Source organism: Saccopteryx leptura, chromosome 1 (assembly GCF_036850995.1).
Source record: "Saccopteryx leptura isolate mSacLep1 chromosome 1, mSacLep1_pri_phased_curated, whole genome shotgun sequence".
Classification (NCBI taxonomy): Eukaryota; Metazoa; Chordata; class Mammalia; order Chiroptera; family Emballonuridae; genus Saccopteryx; species Saccopteryx leptura.
The window spans coordinates 335,955,567-335,976,044 of NC_089503.1; the positions used below are offsets into that span (position 1 = coordinate 335,955,567).

Here is a 20,478-nt window from a genome sequence, read left to right on the forward strand (position 1 = left end):
TAATGCAGATGCTTCCCTATACAAGACAGGACATAGCTACTTTTTGCATCTCTTCTCCTATAACTAGGGATGAGGAGGAGGAGGGAAAGAGGTACTAATGTCACTCTTTGGCTTTACTAGTCATCTTGCATTGTCCTTACACTCAATGCCTTGGTACAGTCCAGCAGTGAGACACTATCAATGGATTTTTAAAAACTTTAAAAAATTGAGTTTATTGGGTGTAAAGCTGGTAGCTGCAGCCACCATCACAGCCGCCTGGCCCATGATGGTTCGCATTTGATTGAACAGATGGTAATGAAACAACGGAGCCAAGAACTGGTGGGCCATTAGCTTTAATCCTAGCTTACACCCGGGGGGCAAGAAATACACACAGTGGGAAAACACTTCCCTTTCCATTCAGGGTTCCTAAAGCCACTGACTTATCCGAGTATTCCTAGAATCAAAGGTTTCTAGCTCGCCAGCCTTATACACCCCTGTTCCTTCTCTCTGTACAAACTCTGCACAAACTGGCTTCTCCTTCAGCACTTCGCCATCTTGGCTGCTTCTCCTCTCCTCCACGTGGCCTTTCTCTGCCTTGCTATAGCATGGGTTCCTCTGCCCCATAGTGTAGAAATCAAAACATTTAATCCAATATACAAATAAGGATGTCTCTGATACAAAGTCACTTATCTGAGGCATAAATGAGATTCCTCATAAGAGTACACCACTCTACATCATGCAACAGTCAAGGGTATGGGGATAAGCTTAGTGTTGAGAAGATTTTAGGAATAAAAGGGTGAGAAAAGCCTAGTCTTAAAACTAAGCCTTAGGCTATAAGGACCCTGCCTGCTTACAGCTTGTCCCCCACACCCAATGCAAACTATAAGCAAGCAAATATATACATCATAATTGCAAACTTATTTGACCCACATTGGGGTAACACTAGTTAACATAATTATACAAGTTACAGGTGCCCAATTCTACAACACATCTCTGTACACCATATTGTGTGCTCACCTCAAGTCAAGGCCCTTTTTTTTCCAAGAGAGAGGGTCAGGGAGAGGGACAGATAGGGACAGACAGGCTGGAAGGGAGAGAGATGAGAAACATCAATTCTTCGTTGTGGCATCTTAGCTGTTCATTGATTGCTTTCTCATATGTGCCTTGACTGAGGGACTCCAGCAAAGCGAGTGACCCCCTCCTCAAGCCAGCAACCTTGGACTCAAGCCAGCAACCTTGGGCCCAAGCCAGTGACCATGGGGTTGTCTATGATCCCATGCTCAAGCTGGTGCCCTTGGAGTTTTGAACCTGGTTTTCAGCATCCCATGCCAACCTCTATCCACTGTGCCACTGCCTGGTCAGGCTGTCATTGTGGTTTTAATTGACATTTCTCTGATGATTAGTGACACTGGGCATCTTTTCATATGTCTATTGGCCATCTATATGTCCTGTTTAGAAAAGTGTCAGACATCAGAGTAATGGCAGCGTGATACCCCTGATTTCTCTCCTTGAAATTTCAACAAGTTGAATAACTATAACCCATTGAAGGAACCCCAGCTGGGCTCACAGGTGTGCCTGAAAGATTCAAGCACCAATGGACTAAAGGGGGAATGGAGTGAAAAGGGGGGTGGAAGATAAAACACAATCACGGAGGGCTTTGGACAGGAGAGGAGACAAACCTGGAGTGACTGGGTTTTTCTTTCCTCTGTTGGACTATGGGGAGTAGGGAAGTCTGGGCTCTCTGGATTTTGTCTTAGGGGTACAGAGAGGAAAACTCAAAGTGACTGGGTCTCCTTCTGCCAAGAGGAGTGGTGAGACAAAAGGACAGAAGGGGAGATAAACCAAAGCAGCCAGAACCATGGGATCATGGCCCATGTTCTCATGGTCGGCCTACAGCCTGCACTCTATAGAGACAGAGAAAGCTAAAGTGTGGACCCCCTAGCCTCCCAGATCCCACTTCCCTCACCTCAGGGTACCCAGAGTGGCAGAGACAAACCCCACAGCTGGCTCTCCAGAGCCACTCTCTCTTGTAAAGAACAGAAGTGCTCCATGTCTGGTCCCCAGGTCTGTTGAGATGTAGGAAGGAGCACCCAAGCCTGACATCGCCATTGTTAGAGCTGTAAAGCCCTCACAACCTGCCCCTCCCACCACCGTGACTGTGGCTCCACCTACATCAATGTGACAACATCTCAGCTGACAGCCCAGGAACATCACAGAGCTAAAAGTTGTAATACAGCGACACCTACTGGAAGAAACCTCTCAAAACCAAAATTTATTTTTTCTTTTTTTCCCCCTTTTTCCTTTTCTTCATTCTTATTCATTTTTTTCCTTTCCATTTTTGAATTTCATTTTTTTTATTTTAATATATTTTTGTGTGTGGGGGTGTTTTGTTTTTGTTTTTTTCCTTTGCTTTCAATCCTTTTTCCTATGGTTTTTCTTCTTGTCACAATTTTTTTAATTTTTGTATTTTTTTAATTTTTCAATTTTTTAGTTGTTTTTAGTTAGGGTACTTTTTTTTTTTTACAGAGACAGAGAGTCAGAGAGAGGGATAGATAGGGACAGACGACAGAAACGGAGAGAGATGAGAAGCAACAATCATTAGTTTTTCGTTGCGACACCTTAGTTGTTCATTGATTGCTCTCTCATATGTGCCTTGACCATGGGGATACAGCAGAATGAGTAACCCCTTGCTCGAGCCAGCGACCTTGGGTTCAAGCTGGTGAGCTTTGCTCAAACCAGATGAGCCCGTGCTCAAGTTGACAACCTCAGGGTCTCGAACCTAGGTCTTCCGCATACCAGTCCGACACTCTATCCACTGCGCTACTGCCTGGTCAGGCTTTGTTAGAGTTCTTAAGAATAGCACTCTCAAATGCCATCAAGGAAGAAGAAATCAAATACCATGGCTATACAAGACAGAGATATATTTCAGAAAGAAAAAAGTGTCTATTCTAGGTTCTTTGCCCATTTATTAATTGGAGTGTTTTCTAATGTTGAATTTTATAAGGTTTATAAATTTTGGATACTAATCTGTTATCAACATGTATTAACAAATATGTTCTATTCGGTGAGTTGTCTTTTCATTTTGTTGATGATTCCCTTTGCTATGCAAAAACTTTTTAGTTTGACATAGTCTCATTTGTTTATTTTTTCTTGGCCAAGGGTTCTTGGCCAAGGAGATAGAGCAGAAAAAAATATTACTACAAGAAATGTCCAAGATTTTATTACCCACGTGTTCTTCTAGGATTTTTATGGTTTCAAGTCTAATATTTAAGTCTTTAATCCACTTTGAGTTTATTCTTGTGTATGTTGTAAGAAGGTCCAGTCTCATTTTTTGCACATTATGTGTCCTATTTTTCCAACACCATTTATTAATACATTGTCTTTACCCCATTGTATGCTCTTGCCTCCTTTGTCAAACTATTAATTAACTATATAGGGCATGGTTTGATTTCTAGGCTCTCTATTCTTTTCCATTGATCTATATGTCTGTTTTTATACCAGTACAATACTGTATTGATTACTATAGTCTTGTAGTATTGTTTGATATCAGGTACCATAATTCTCTCAACTTTGTTCCTCTTTCTCAAGATTGCTGTGGCTATTTGGAGTCTTTTGTGATTCTAGATCAGGCGCGTTCAGGGTGGTATGGCCGTAGACGCTTTCTTTTGTGATTCTATCAATATATAAATTTTTGGAATATTTGTTCTAGTTCTGTGAAATACCCCATTGGTATCTTGCTAGGAATTGTGTTGAATCTATAGATTGTTTGGGGTATTATGGACAATTTAATAATGTTAATTCTTCTTATCCATGAACACAGTATACATTTCACTAATTTGTATCTTATTCAATTTCTTTCTTCAGTGTCTTATAATTTTCTGAGTATAGGTCTTCTACATCCTTGGTTAAATTTGTTCCTTGTTATTTTTTTTTTAAAGAAACATTTTTTTTTTTAATTTTTAGTTATTCATTTTAGAGAAGAGAGAGAGAAAGAGAGAGAAAGGGGGGGAGGAGCAGGAAGCATCAACTCCCATATGTGCCTTGACCGGGCAGGCCCAGGGTTTTGAACCGGCAACCTCAGCATTCCATATCGACGCTTTATCCACTGCGCCACCACAGGTCAGGCTTATTTTATACTTTTTGAAGCAATTGTGAATGGTACTGTTTTCTTAGTTTACCTTTCTAATAGATCATTACTGGTGTATAAAAATGCAACTGATTTCTGATATTTATTTTATATCCTGCTACTTTACTGAATTCATTTATTAATTCTAGTATTTTTTCTTTTTGGAATCTTTAGGGTTCTCTATACAGCCATCCTTCACCATATCGTAGTTCACTTTTCACGGTCTCAATTTATCAAGGATTTTTTAAATTGTATATATCTAATTTTGTATCGCAGATTTTTCGCTAGATATTTTTATATATTATTTTAATTTTTGGCAGTAAAATAAGCATTTTCTAACCTAAAAAACTGAAAACAATATAAAAATTTTTAATTAAAACATATTAAAAGAATATTAAACTAAAATACATATATTCACTGGTGAGTACCCATGTAGAATTTTATATGTTGTTAAAAATACATAGGTTTGAGAGTGTAGAAAGTATTTAAGAGTATAGGAAGTGTTTATAAGAGTGTGGGAAAGGTTTATAAGAATGTGGGGAGGGTTTATAAAACCTTAAAATATATATAAATAATAAATATAAGGTCACTAATTCGCAGATTTTTGCCTATCGTGGGGGGTTCTGGAACCTAACCCCTGTGATAGACCACTGTATATACAGTATCATGTCATCTGCAAATAATGACAGTTGTACTTCTTCCTTTACAATTTAGATGTCTTTTATTTCTTCTTCTTATCTGACAGCTGTGACTAGAACGTCCAGTACTGCACTGAATAAAAGTGGTGAAAGCAGACATGCCCGTCTTACTCTTGATCTTAAGGGAAATGTTTGTATTTTCTGTCCACTGAGTATGATGTTGGCTGGGGGTTTGTCACATATGGCCTTTATTATGTTGAGGTATTTTTCCTCTATTCCTACTTTGTTGAGAGTTTTTAACATAAATGGATGCTGGATTTTATCAAATGCTTTTTCTGCATCTATTGATATGATCACATGATTTTTATCCTTCATTTTGTTTATGTGGTATATCATGTTTATTTGCAGAAGTTGTATACCAAACTTGTATTCTTGGAGTAAATCTCACTTGATCATGGTGTATGAGGTTTTATATGTATTGCTGGATTCAGATTATAATATTTTGAGGATTTTAACATATATGTTCATCAGGGATACTGGCCTATAATTTTCTTTCTTTGAGTGTCTTTATCTGGTTTTGGAATTAGAATAATGCTGGCTTCATAAAATGAGCTTGGGAGTCTTCCTCCTCTTAAATTTTTTGGAATAGTTTGAGAAGGATAGGTGTTTATTCTTCTTTGAATGTTTGGTAAAATTCACTGGTAAAGCCATCCAGTCTAGGACTTTTGTACCTTGAGAGTTTTTTTTACTACTCCTTTAATTTCACTCGTTGTAATATGCATATTCAGATTCTCTGATTCTTCTTAATTCAGTTTTGGAAGAGTGTATGTTTCTAGGAATTTACCCTTTTCATCCAAATTGTCCAATTTGTTGGCATATAGTTGATCATAATATTTTCTTACAATCCTATATATTTCTTTGGTGTCTGTTGTTACCTCTTTCATCTCTAATTTTATTTATTTATTTGGGCCCTCTCTCATTTTTTCTTTTTCTTTGTTTTTTCTTTTAGCGAGACAGACAGGGACAAATAGACAGGAAGGGAGAGAGATGAGAAGCATCAACTCATAGTTGCAGCCCCTTAATTGCTCATTGATGCTTTCTTATACATGCCTTGACCGGGGGGCTCCAGTTGAGCCAGTGATCCCTTGCTCAAGCCAGAGACCTTGGGCTTCAAGCTGGCAACCTTTGGGCTCAACTTAGTGACCATGGGGTCATATCTATGATCCCACACTCAAGCCTGGCAACTCCATGCTTAAGCTGGTGAGACCTCACTCAAGCCGTCAACTTCAGGGTTTTGAACCTGGGCCCTCAGGGTCCCAGGCCGACCCTCTATACACTATGCCACCACCTAGTCAGGCCCCCTTTTTTTCTTGATGAGTCTGGTAAAAGATTTGTCAATCTTGTTTATTCTTTCAAGGAACCAGCTCTTGGTTCTATTGATCTTTTGTATTGTTCTTTTTAGACTCTATTTCATTTATTTCAGCTCAGATCTTTATTATTTATCTTTATTATTTATTTTCTCCCACTCACTTTGTGCTTTGTTTGTTATTCTTTTTCAACTTCCTTAAGTGTAAAGTTAGATCGCTCATATGAGATTTTTCTTGTTTCTTGAGGCAGGCCTGTAATGCTATGAATTTCCTCTGAGGACTGCTTTACTATGTTGCATAGATTTTAGGTTGTTGTGTTCTCATTTTCATCTGTTTCAAAGTATCTTTTGACTTGTTCCTTGATTTCATTCTTAGCCCACTCATTGTTTAGCAACATGTTATTTAACTTCCATGTCTTTGTGTGTTTTTTTATTTTTTTCTTGTGATTGATTTCTAGTTTCATATCCTTACAGTCAGAGAACATGCTTGATTTCAGTCTTCTTAAATTTATTCAGACTTGCTTTGTGTCCTAAGATGTCTATTCTAGAAAATGTTCCGTATGCCCTTGAAAAGAATGTATATTCTGCTGCTTCAGAGTGAAATGCTCTAAAGATATCAATTAAATCCAGCTGGTCTAATGTGTCATTTACGGCCACTGTTTCCTTTTGATTTTCTGTCTGGACTATCTATCCATTGATGTCAATGGGGTGTTTTAAAATCCCCTACTATAACTGTATTGCTGTCTATCTCTCCCTTTATGTCCATCAAGATATGCTCTATATATTTAGGTGCTTCTACAAACTTTTAAAAACTTTATTTTGAATTAATATTAGTCTCATATACAAGTTGCAAAAATAGCACAGGAACCACAAAGTCATTGTGCTAAGTGAAATAAGCCAGTCACAAAAGTATAAATATTGTATGATTCCACTTATATGAGGCACCTAGTAGTCAAAAAGATAGAGAAAGTAGAATAGTCGTAACCGGAATGGAAGGAGAGGAGTTTGGAAAGTTATTGTACATTGGGTACCAAGATTCAATTTGGGATGATGAAAAAGTTCTAGAGATGGACAGTGGTTATAGTTGCACAACAATGTGAATGTAATCAATGCCACTGAACTGCAAAAATAAAAATTATTAAAGTGGTAAATTTTGTTATGTATATTTTATCACAATAAAAAAATAGTATAGAAAGTTCCTGTGTACCCTCTCTCCCAATAATATCTTATAGAACCACAGTACAGGTATCAAAATAAAAAAATTGGCATTGGTATGCTTTCAGCCTTATTTGAATTTCACTTTTTTCATATGCTCACTGTGTGTGTGTGTGTGTGTGTGTGTGTGTGTGTGTGTGTATGTGTTTTCTATGAATTTGATCACATATATAGATTTGTGTAAGGCCGTGGCTGATTGGCTCAGCGGTAGAGCATCGTCCCAGTGTGTGAAAGTCCCGGATCCAATTTCCAGTCAGGGCACACAGGATAAACACCAATCTGCTTCTCCACCCTTCTCCCTCTCCTTCCTCTCTGTCTCTCTCTTCCCCTCCCACAGCCAAGGCTCAACTGGAGCAAAGTTGGCCCGGCCGCTGAGGATGGCTCCATGGCCTCTACCTCAGGCACTAGAATAGCTCTGGCCGCACGGAGCAATGCCCCAGATGGGCAGAGCATCGCCCCCTGGTGGGCATGCCGGGTGGATCCCAGTCAGGCGCATGCGGGAGTCTGTCTGACTGCCTCCCTGCTTCTAACTTCGGAAAAATACAAAATTAAAAAAAATAGATTTGTGTAACCACCACCATAATCAGGGTACAAAACTGTTCAAATCTCCATTTTACAGATTAGGAAACTGAAGCATAAATTTTTACAACCAAAATATCAAAACTCTTACAACCAATAGATGGTAGAGCCAGGCGTCAAACTCAGTAAGATACCCTGGCCGATTAGCTCAGTCAATTAAGGTCTGGAAATAAGGTTGCGGGTTCAATCCCCAGTCATGGCACATACAAGAAACAACCAATGAATGAACAACTGAGTGGAACAATAAATGAATGCTTCCCTTCCCTTCCCCTTTTTCTCCCTTCCTCTCTCTGTCTCTCTAAAAATCAATCAATAAATAAAAGCCCTGGCCAGATAGCTCAGTTGGTTGGAGCATTGTCCTAGAGCACGGAGGTTGCCTGTTTGATTCTCTGGTTAGGGCACATAGAGGAGCAGCTCGATGTTCCTGTCTCTCCCTCCCTGCCTCTCTCAAAGAAACAAACACCCAGTAAGATTAGCTCTAAAGAGCGTCAGCCTAGCGTGCGGAGGACCAGGGTTCGATTCCCGGCCAGGGCACACAGGAGAAGCGCCTATTTGCTTCTCCACCCCTCCGCCGCACTTTCCTCTCTGTCTCTCTCTTCCCCTCCCGCAGCCAAGGCTCCATTGGAGCAAAGATGGCCCGGGCGCTGGGGATGGCTCTGTGGCCTCTGCACCCCAGGCGCTAGAGTGGCTCTGGTCGCAACATGGCGACGCCCAGGATGGGCAGAGCATCGCCCCCTGGTGGGCAGAGCGTCACCCCTGGTGGGCGTGCCAGGTGGATCCCGGTCGGGCGCATGCGGGAGTCTGTCTGACTGTCTCTCCCTGTTTCCAGCTTCAGAAAAATGAAAAAAAAAAAAAAAAAAAAGATTAGCTCTAAAGACCAGGCCTCTTAACAAAAGAAGGTCTATACTGGATGCATATGAATATACAAGTCTGCTCTCTGGAACTTGGATATTTTACACTACATATGGCAGTGGTCCCCAATTCCCGGGTCGCAGACCGGTACCGGTCTGTGGGCCATTTGGTACCGGTCTGCAGAGAAAGAATAAATAACTTACATTATTTCTGTTTTATTTATATTTAAGTCTGAACGATGTTTTATTTTTAAAAAATGACCAGATTCCCTCTGTTACATCCGTCTAAGACTCACTCTTGACTCTTGTCTCGGTCACGTGATACATTTATCCATCCCACCCTAAAGACTGTTCCACGAAAATATTTTCTGACATTAAACAGGTTCGAGGCCAAAAAAAGGTTGGGGACCACTGATATATGGCACAATATAAAATAAGATATAGTACATCTCAGTATTCTATCTAAACTTAGTATTAGGGTCAAATTCAGTATTCCATTCTGGGACTTCTAGTTAGTTCAGTTGACATTTTCTAGCAAAAAAATAAGTTCTAAAACTGGCATGAGACATATTATTCCTCACAAAGAAAGAAAATTAACTTTTAGTATTGTGAAAAATCTGTACTGAAATTTTTTAAGTTGATTGTTCATGATTTGGTCTATTTTTTATCCTCAATAATAAATTCAAAAGAGGGTCAAATACACAGTGACAGAAAGGATGTGACTTTGGATTGTGGGCACATAACACAATGAACAGATCAAATGCTATAGAGATGTTTACCTGAAAACTATGTGTTCTTATGGATCAATGTCACCCCATTAAATTTAATTTCTAAATAAAATAATAATATAATAATAAATTCAAATCACTATCATATAGTTATGATAACATAGGCCACCTCCTGTAATTATATTTTGACTTCTCATTAATCAGAAAGTTTAATTGTTAGAACATCTAAATAATTTCACAATAGGAACAAAGCATTCTTTCAAAGTGCATTTGACCCTGGCCGGTTGGCTCAGCGGTAGAGCGTCGGCCTAGCGTGCGGAGGACCCGGGTTCGATTCCCGGCCAGGGCACACAGGAGAAGCGCCCATCTGCTTCTCCACCCCTCCACCACGCTTCCCTCTCTGTCTCTCTCTTCCCCTCCCGCAGCCAAGGCTCCATTGGAGCAAAGATGGCCCAGGCGCTGGGGATGGCTCTGTGGCCTCTGCCCCAGGCACTAGAGTGGCTCTGGTCGCAACATGGCGACGCCCAGGATGGGCAGAGCATCGCCCCCTAGTGGGCAGAGCGTCGCCCCTGGTGGGCATGCCGGGTGGATCCCGGTCGGACGCATGCGGGAGTCTGTCTGACTGTCTCTCCCCGTTTCCAGCTTCAGAAAAATGAAAAAAAAAAAAAAGTGCATTTGACTGATATTAAATATTTTTTTGTACTTTTAAAAGCTTTTTACCTACTTTATTTATTTTGGGGATTATAAACTTAATATATGTTCATTGCAAGAAACCTGTAAAATCTCCATAAAGATGCAGAGGGGGGAAAAGCCCTCAAACTCCTAAACTCACCAAAGGCAATTCCCTGTATATCAGAATCTCATGGGACTTCCCTGGAGTTAGAACATAATGCAGACATTTATAAAAACTAAAGAATCTAATTCACTGAAGAATATAAATTTTTTGACATTAGAATCAAGTTTTAGAATAAAATGGTACTTTTGGTTTCTATTCTAGAACGTGGATCCACATATACCCAAAGTCTTATGGGACACTACTGAAGTAAGCCCACTGATGTTCATAGTACAAGGAAATCAGGTTACATCAGGTGAACAACCTCATTAGTTCTCACTGTCCACACAGCATCAGGTTGACTGCAGGGCAGCTCTCTCCAGGACTTTGGAAGAAAAAAAGTATTCCTTTTGCACTGTGAATATGTATTATTTCACAGAACTTTAAAAAAAATATCTTGGTCTGGCCCCCTATTGAGTAATAACCAAGGTTCTGAGAAACTGTCTGAGTTGGTGGCCAGGACCATGCCATGTTTCCTAATGCCCATTCCACGTCCTTCTACCCTCCCAAGGCCCGGAATGTGCTTCTCCATCTCCCGCTGCCTCATCCAACCGACCAAATGATGGAGAGCAGGCTTCCTAAACAAACGTGGAAAAGGTCCCAACCTCAGGAGAACTAAGTTCTTTATTTACTTCCTATCTGTAGGAAAAAATCAACCATATTCTTTTGTTTCTACTCACTTTACAAATATTTCTCAAAGCATATGTCCTTCACAAAAAAAAACCAAACCAACAACCAAAAAGGCCTTACTGGTTCCTGCTGAGCAATTATGATTAGAGTACTTAGATAGAGCTACTCTATTCTTGCTTACTGTTTGCTAATCTCCATTAAGTCATTTTTTTTACTATCATGGATAGAAAGATTTCCCGTAATTTCCATTCTTGAACTGACAAAAAATCAGTGATGTAGAAACTAAGTTAAGTCCATTCAGCTGGCAATTAACTGCTAAATTTAAATTAAATGTTTTAATCCTTACACACCCTTTCCTAGTTTTATATGAAACTACTGAGTCAAACATTTCCCAAAGTATTTTGTGTCTACAACATCAGGTTGTGATAGTTAAATGGATATTCAAACTTTGTCAATTTTCTAGGCAAAAGAGTAGCAGATAAAAAGGGGGAAATAATTCATTCTAGCCTATGTGTTATTATCTACAATGTAGGTTTTTACTTTATATCCTAAAATAGTATGATGTTGAAAATTAAGATATAGGCCCTAGCCAGTTGGCTCAGCAGAAGAGTGTTGGCCTAGCATATATAAGACCCAGATTCATTTCCAGGTCACGACACACAGGAGAAGCGACCATCTGCTTCTCCACCCCTCCCCCTCCCCTTTCTCTCTCTCTCTCTCTCTCTCTCTCTCTCTCTTCTCCTCCTGCAGCCATGGTTCAAATGGTTCAAGAAAGTGGGCCCCAGGCACTGAGGATGGCACCATGGCCTCACCTCAGGCACTAAAATAGCTGAGTTGCCAAGCAATGGAGCAGGGGTCCCAGATGGGCAGAGAATTGCCTGGTAGGGGGCTTGCCGGGTGGATCCTGGTGGGGGCACATATGGGAGTCTGTCTCTCTGCCTCCCAGCCTCTCACTTAACAACGACAACAAAAAAATAGATATAATTAGTCTAAACCAGAGAAAGATGGGAAATTCTTATTTATTTTTTTAAAAAGGAGCAATATGTTAAATAAAAATAATACTGATAATTTAATCTATGAGCATCAAATGGAAAAAAGAAAACAGTTTGCTAACAAAATTCACATAATTTTTCCACCCCACACAAATGTTTAATTTTTATAGAGGGGAAAACATTAGGAAACAAAACAAAACAAACAGATAAAATGGTATCCACCCATATTTACATCAGCTATGATTCTGTACAGGTTTCCCAACAATAAATGACAGAAGAAAGCAACAATAAAAATCAACAACTACTGTACACTAGGCAAACATCACTATTCAGTGCATTCTCACAAATTGTTAAAATATCACCAAGACCTAACTTAAATTAAGCTTGGGGTCTAGACAATGAACAGGATCATGGGAAAGAAGGTCTATATTTTCTTTTATTTTTCTTTTTAATTCAGTGAGAGGAGAGGAGGCAGAGACAGACTCCTGCATGTGCCCTGACCGGGATCCACTAGGGGGTGATGCTCTCCCCATCTAAGGTGTTGTGGTGTTGCTCCATTGCTCAGCAACCGAGCTCTTCTTAGTGCCTGAGGAGAGGCCATGGAGCCATCCTCAGTGCCCAAGCCAACTCGCTCCAATAGAGCCATGGGTGCAGGAGGGGAGAGAGATAGAGAGAGAAGCGAAAGGGAGAGGGGTGGAGAAGCAGATGGGCGCTTCTCCTGTGTGCCCTGACTAAACCTGGGACATCCACATGCTGGGCCGACACTCTATCATTGAGCCAAATGGCCAGAGACAGGTCTATGTTTTCTAAACTATGATAGCCATCTGCAACATTGTTATTCAAGTGAGCCTTTCCTTGTAGGATTAACAAGTACCGCTTATTAATAGAAAATACCATGTGATAGCCTGACCTGTGGTGGCGCAGTGGATAACGCGTCGACCTGGAAATGCTGAGGTTGCCGGTTCGAAACCCTGGGCTTGCCTGGTCAAGGCACATATGGGAGTTGATGCTTCCAGCTCCTCCCCCCTTCTCTCTCTCTGTCTCTCTCTCTCTCCTTCGCTCTCTCCTCTCTAAAAATGAATAAAGAAAAAAAAATTTAAAAAAAAAAAAAAAGAAAATACCATGTGATAACTCTGCTGTTTAACGAAACTGTTTCACCTATAAAGATTATCTGCTTCTCTGTGTGTAAGTACCTGCATAAATTAAATCTTACTTGAAATATTTTCAGGCAGTGGTAGAGCGTCGGCTGGCGTGCAGGAGTCCCGGGTTCGATTCCCGGCCAGGACACACAGGAGAAGCGCCCATCTGCTTCTCCACCCCTCCCACTCTCCTTCCTCTCTGTCTCTCTCTTCCCCTCCCGCAGCCGAGGCTCCATTGGAGCAAAGTTTGCCCGGGAACTGAGGATGGCTCTGTGGCCTCTGCCTCAGGCGCTAGAATGGCTCTGGTTGCAGCAGAGCAATGCCCCAGATGGGCAGAGCATCGCCCCACGGTGGGCGTGCCGGGTGGATCCCTGTCGGGCGCATGCGGGAGTCTGTCTGACTGCTTCCCCGTTTCCAACTTCAGAAAAATACAGAAAAAAGAAAAGAAAAAGAAAAGAAATATTTTCAGGCCTGTACCCCATGTCAAGCTTCCCAAGACGTAAGATAAAAAGTACCTTCCCTCCTGAAATTAGAAGTTCACTGATCCAGGCTCAGGCCTTCTCCCTCCAATCAGTTATGACCTCCTCCCCAAATCAGGGCGCATACTGGCAAGTGAAAATGAGCACTCCAACAATGGTCTGAAAAATGAACAAGTACCAGCGTGGTACATCAGAGTTTGCTGTTTGAAAAATTATCAATCTTTTTTCTTTTTTCGTTTTTTAAAATTTTATTTATTGATTTTTAGAGAAAAGAGAGAGAGAGAACAAAAGATCGAAAGAAAAGAGAGAAAGAGGGGAAAGAAATGGGAAACATCAACTAATAGTAGTTGCTTCCTATATGTGCCTTGACCCGGCAAGCACCAGGGTTTTGAACTGGTGAATTCAGAGTCCCAGGTCAATGCTTTATCTACTGTGCCACCACAGGTCAGATGAAAAATTATAAATCTTTTTTGTTTATTTTATATATTGATTTTAGAGAATGAGGAAGGGGGAGACAGAGTGAGAGACATCGATCTGTTTCTGTTATGTGACCTGACCAGAGATCAAACCAGCAACTTTGCATATTGGGACAATGCTCTAACCAACCGATCTATCCAGCCAGGGTGATAAATCATTTCATAATGTGAATTATTTCATAACATATTTGTTAAGATTGAGATTTCAGGCACTGATTTTTCTTAAATAGGGACAATGATATATACCTATTACTGGATATTTATTTAGTACTATTTAACAATCATTTAAAAAGCTACCATTTCTTGAAGCTGTTATATTCCAGTATCTTTATAGATACTTTTATATACATTATCTAGTTTAATCCTCTTAATGGCCCTCCAAGGAGGCTTTAGCCATTCTATTTTATATATTGTAGATGAGAAACCCAAGCCTTAGCCCAGGGGTCCCCAAACTTTTTACACAGGGGGCCAGTTCACTGTCCCTCAGACCGTTGAAGGGCCGGACTATAAAAAAAACTATGAACAAATCCCTATGCACACTGCACATATCTTATTTTAAAGTAAAAAAACAAAACGGGAACAAATACAATATTTAAAATAAAGAACAAGTAAATTTAAATCAACAAACTGACCAATATTTCAATGGGAACTATGCTCCTCTCGCTGACCACCAATGAAAGAGGTGCCCTTCCAGAAGTGCGGCGGGGGGCCGGATAAATGGCCTCAGGGGGCCACATGTGGCCCGCGGGCCGTAGTTTGGGGACCCCTGCCTTAGCCCACTCCACACAGAAGCTTGACCTGGGGCTACTTCAAAGCAGAACTTTTCCTTAGTAACTGCTCTCTCTTCAGAAAGGGGTTTTACCTTAGCCCAACAATTCCCAAACTCTACACCAGTACTTTGGGTACTACAGTAAATTAATTGGGGCAACTCAGGCCACTAAAACATTTCAAGGGAAACATATATAGTGTACTTAACATGTTAGACACTGTTGAACCTACAACTGGAGGCAGTTCAGTCTCACATTAGATCCCGTTACATTCCTATCAATGACATCACATCTTTGCAAAGTTTGGGTTTTCGGTGGTTGCTGTGACAAAAAGCAAGCTGCAGAATAATTCATGTGGAACAGGAAATGAGAGCAATGGTATCCAATCTGAGTCCATGATTTGAGAAGTAGTACAGACACACACATCCTGTTGGTAATTGTGGTTATTTAAGGGTGATATAAAAAGTTTTTCTTTCGGTTACATGTATTAGTTATTCAAATACCTTCTATGCTGTTTGGACACAAATACTTATTATATTGTTTGAACCTAACTACTACTTAAACTAGGACAGTATGAAAAAATTACTGATATTTAAGGACACCATGAACCAAATTTAGGAATCTCTGCTTTAACAAACAAGTGATAGAGTTGCACAGGAATCACCAAGGAGAGCTGTGTGACCCTGAAGAAATAAGTTAGAACAAAGTCCATAGCACAAATATCATAATCAGAAAAAGAAGAATTCCAGTTAAAACCGGTTTTAAAGGTCACTCTCAATCACCTTAATCCTTCAAATCCCATACAATGTCCCCTGGATAATTTGTATTTTTAAAAAACTTCCAAATCACATGCATGCAAATTACTGTTTTCCCCCTTCTTTGGGACCCAAGCAAAGCTTTTAAAATTATAGCCTCCAAGCTACATTGGAAGAGACTGGGCCTCTCTTACACAGACAGAACACACCCTCCTATGCCAAGGAAATGGGGAGTAGGGACTTGAGAGAGAGACTGCCCCACTCCAGTACTTAGATACTTTCAGCTTTTTTGTGGTTTGCATCTCAGTCTCAATATCTTGCTTTTAAGTTCTATAAGACTGCTCCAGGTGATTGTATAAATGCTTGTTTGGAAACTTCCCTCCCCCAGAGTTTTTCATGTCACCCAATGGTCAGAGCAAATTCTACACCAACAGGAATTCCCAATGGGATGTTTCCAATTTGGGGTGTGGTGAAGAAGGAACCTTTATTCAGTGCAAACAGCTCAACTGTAATACAGCACAACTGTGATAACAGCACAGCTATGGGCGCAACTGTGTTAATTCAATTATGGAACAGCACAGCTGTGAGGCAGCAGAGTGAGGCCACTTTCTGCTAGACAGCTCTAACCAGTTACGCTGAGACATCTTCCATGTTTCAGCTTCATCTCCCACTCATGAACATCAGTCTTCAGTGGAAAGGAAAACTGAACCCTCTGGACCAGTTTTCTGACTTACCTAGAGAGAAGGGGAGCTGACTTTACATAGAGAGAAGTCCCCTCCCAACCCCTTCCGTGATTGGCCTTCATGCAAATGAAGGCTCCAAATCCTCACCATCTGATTGGCCAAAAAGTACTGTTCTGATTGGCCAAATAGAGCTGCTTCAATTGGTCAGTGAAGATGCTAATGTGGATATAGCTTTGCAGCTCAACTGGACAGGAAAGGTCTCAGTCTTATTGGTTGAAATATGATTCCAAGAATTTCTTTATAAAGGTTGGCTCAGATGGCAGAAAGAGAGGTCAGGCAGTTTTAGTGCAGGCTTCTCCCTGAAGCATGAGTTGTAGGAAAAGCCACTGTTTAGAAATGACTACAAGGCTCTGTTTTTAAATTTGAGCCCAGTTAGCCACCAGGAGTCCTTCTTGGTAATATCTTCTTTCTCAGGTCAATACATATCAGTAACTGTGAAAAGCAAATGACACATTAACACAAATCCAAACCAGTGGTTCTTTGGAGGTGGTGAGGGTGGGGGGGGAGTGAGCGGATGCCATGGGGAGAGGTACTGGGGGCTCCAAGGACCTGAGGATGCTCCAGTGCTTCAGCTGGGTGATGGTACTGGGTGTGTGTTCAGCTCTTCTCCTTTAAATTGTACCTACAAGTTTTACACTTTCTGAAGGTATATTTCCCAGTGGCAGCACCAGAATTTTTATATGGAAGGGCCTTGGGAAGGGAGTTGGATTACAACCCATCTGCTTTTAACTCAGCTATATGCTTATCTGGACAGGTTCTGGAGAGTTTGATGAGTTTATTGGGTGCCATTTTTTATGCTACCAATCACAAACAAGGAGTTAACAAACGAGCATTTCTTTATCACCCTTAATTTATACCTCCCAACAATATGAAGTAGTGGGGGGGAGGTTTTGTCCATTTTTATTCTTCTTCATCATCTTCTTCTACCCTACCCTCCTCACTTATGGCCCAAAGGGCACATCTTCTAATTTTATTTATTTTTTAGCAAGAAAGAGAGAGAGGCAGACAGAGAGGACGAGAGATGTTGTAGGGCCAGTGGCCGCCACCATGGCCATGAAGGTTCACACTGGATTCAGGCAGACGATAAAAGAACTGTGGAGCCAGAAAATGGTGGGTCATTCCATTTATTAGAGTCTTCTAATGGTGCACAAGCAAACAGGCAGGCTTCCCTTTCAATCAGTGCACCCACGCCCCAACTCCCTTCTCCAGATTCACCAGACTCACAGGCTCCTAGGAACCTCAGCACTCTCCAGGAAAACAGGCCAGGCAGAAATACCCCATCTCTAGCAAACAATCGCCCCCCTCCCCAATGGAGGCAGGCAGGATGCAATTTGCAATCTGTCTTCCTGAGGGCAAGCACCCACAGACCACACACAGAGCACTGCCCCATGCCAATGCAAAATACAAGAGAGCAGACCTACTCACTTGTTTCACACTTGAAACTCACTGGTTTAACCAAAAGATGAAGAAGCATCAACTCGAAGTTGCAGCACTTGAGTTGTTCATTGATTGCTTCTAATAAATGCCTTGACTGGGAGGCTCCAGCTGAGCCAGTGATCCCTTACTCAAGCCAGCAACCTAGGGTTCAAGCCAGCAAGCTTGGGCTTCAAGCCAGGGACCCTGCATTCAAACTGGTGAGCCCACACTCAAGCCGGATGAGCCCCTGCTCAAGCTAGCAATCTCAAAGTTTCGAATCCGAGTCCTCAGAGTCCCAGGTAGATGCTCTATCCACTGCACCATCACCTGGTCAGGCAAAACTCTCCCAATTTTAACTTATATCCTTAATTTTTAAAAAATTCTTTGTTGATCATATGTTAAGCACCTGCTGGGAATGAGAGAAGATGACCATGTATAGTTGCACTTACTAAGGGTAAGAATAGGTTGCTAGTACTATTTTAAGGCTGGGAGACCTCTCCTGCAGGCTCTGTCGGTACAGTGTGGGCCCATGATGGACCCAGGCATATCATTCTTCCTTGCTCAAGTTTTTTCCACTAACATTGCCTAAATATGAGTGAATATCATCATCCAACAGGTTCACAAAAAGGATGCCTAATGTTCAACAGCACTATGCTAAGCATTTTTCTTGCATCGTTTCATGTCCACTGACTATACTACCACGTTATGCACAATACAACCCAATTTACAGTTCTAAAACCTAAGGTTCAAATAAGTGGGTTACATACCGACGTCACACACCTAACAAATGGTAACATCACGACTCAATCTCATTATCTCAAAGCGGGTACCTTAATCATTACTTGAACCATCTCACTGAGCCACAGGGAAAACGTTATTAACCAACCTTAAGAAACTGAAGCCCCTGACAAATAAAGCTCCACTTCCCCTCCCGCCCCCCAATATGCCGGAAGCACGACACTGAAATGTCCAAGAGAAGGGTCGTTAAGCCGACATCTGAACTCAAACCAAACAACGTGCTGGCTTCCTCCGCCAGGGGAGATGCCACTTGATAAGTCTAAAAGCGTAATTCCAGCCAGAGCGGGTCTTCCAGACAGCCCCATCTTCCCGCTCCTGCACCCCTTTGGTTAGGGGAGGAGGCAGAGTGCCGGTGCGTCCCAGTCGGGTCCGGTCATTCCGAGGCCGGCCGGAAGGCAGGCGGCCGAAGAGAGCGCCAGGCGACAAGAGGGGACCCTCCTTTGCGCCTGCAAACCGCGTCAAGGATAAATACCTGGTGACCCTCGCAATTCCACCACCACCACCACTTTCTTCAAACTCTTTGAACTCTCTGGAGAAAGAGACGGGGGACGAGCAAAGAAGAGAAAGTTCTTTGTCCCCCGCCCCCGAAAGTTCTGTATTCTTGGGAGCTAACCGAAGCAAAGCAATAAAGAAGGTGCCCCAGGAAGACCCCCTCCGGCCCTGGCTTGCCCAGAGGCCGCAGAGAAGGAGGCAACGCGCTCCGTGGGAGTCTCCTTCCCAAGCAGACAGCGATCTGGGGCGCCGAAGGTGCAGCGCCCCTTGCCCGACATCGCCCTCTCCAGATCAGAGGTCCCCGGAGTGAGGGGCGCCGGCCCGCAGATCTTACGGTACCTTCTCTTCCTGCGCTGGGCGCCCGCGTTGCAGGAACGGATGCCGGGGACAGAGTTGGGCGATGAAGGGAGTCGACGAGGACGGGCTCCCGCTGGTCCCGGCGGCCCCTGGGCCTCGGCGCCGCCCAGCGCCGCCGCCTCCAGCCGCAGCTCTCCAGGCTGCGCTCCGGGCTCCCGCAAGTTACCTGTGGCCGAGTCCGCCGAGCCCGCCGCCTGCTGGGCCCTCGGCCCCGCCCCGCCCTGCCCGCAGACGTGAGCTGGGGCAGCAGCGCCCCGCAGCGGCCGGCGGGGCCCGGCGGGAGCCGGGGGAGGTGGGCCCCGAGGCCCAGGTCTGCAGCCTGCTCCCCGCAGCTGGAGCCGCTGCCCCGCTGGCCCGCGAGCGAAAGGTCTCCCTCACAGTAGAAGAAAAGGGGGCGGCGGTGGTATGAGGTTTTCCGGGCAGGGGTTCCCAGGAGGTTTATTGGAGGGAGAGGGAAATTGGGAGGAGAAACCATCCCACAAACCCATTGCCAAGTGGGTATTTCATTATACCTGTAGTAGTAGTTAACGAAGGTAACGGGGGTCGCTCAATGGAAGCAAAGGACAATACCGAATGATCCAGAGAGCTGGCGACGGGAAAGGAAGTCTTTATTCGTAACAACTTGATGCAACCATTCATATGAAACAGGCAAAATATTTGAACCTTCCTGACTCTTGTACTCAAAGCACACTTGACATACCATTAACTCCTTCTATTTTTGTCTGTTTTTCACCGTTATTTCTTCAATATCTAGAAGAGTTTTTGAACATAGTGGGCACTCATTAAATTATTGTTGAGTGAGTGTGTATGAATGAAGGAGACTTCATTCAATCTTTCCAAGAAGCAGGGCAGCCCCGGACCAGGCGGTGACGCAGTAGATAGATGTTGGCCTGGGATGCTGAAGAGCGAGGATAGAAACCCAGAGGTCACCAGCTTGAGCACGGGGTCGCTGGCTTGAAGCTCAAGGTTGCTGGTTTGAGTGAGGGGTCACTGGCTAAGCTGGAGGCCTCCCCCCTTCAAGGCACATATGAGAAAGCAATCAATGAACAACAGGTGTCACAGTGAAGAATTGATGTTTCTTATCTCTCTCCTTTCCTGTCTTTCTCTTAAAAAAAAAAAA

General features: G+C 42.6%; 1 protein-coding gene across 3 annotated transcripts in view; it reads right to left on the minus strand.

Moving 5' to 3' along the window:
• ANKRD6 (ankyrin repeat domain 6) overlaps positions 1 to 19,556 on the minus strand; it is a 256,918-nt gene extending 237,362 nt beyond the window's left edge. For all 3 annotated transcript variants that reach the window (XM_066358884.1, XM_066358883.1, XM_066358880.1), the window contains exon 1: positions 19,341 to 19,556. The gene's annotated coding sequence lies outside the window, so the exon portion shown is untranslated. The remainder of the gene's footprint in view (positions 1 to 19,340) is intronic.
• Positions 19,557 to 20,478: the final 922 nt, after the last annotated feature.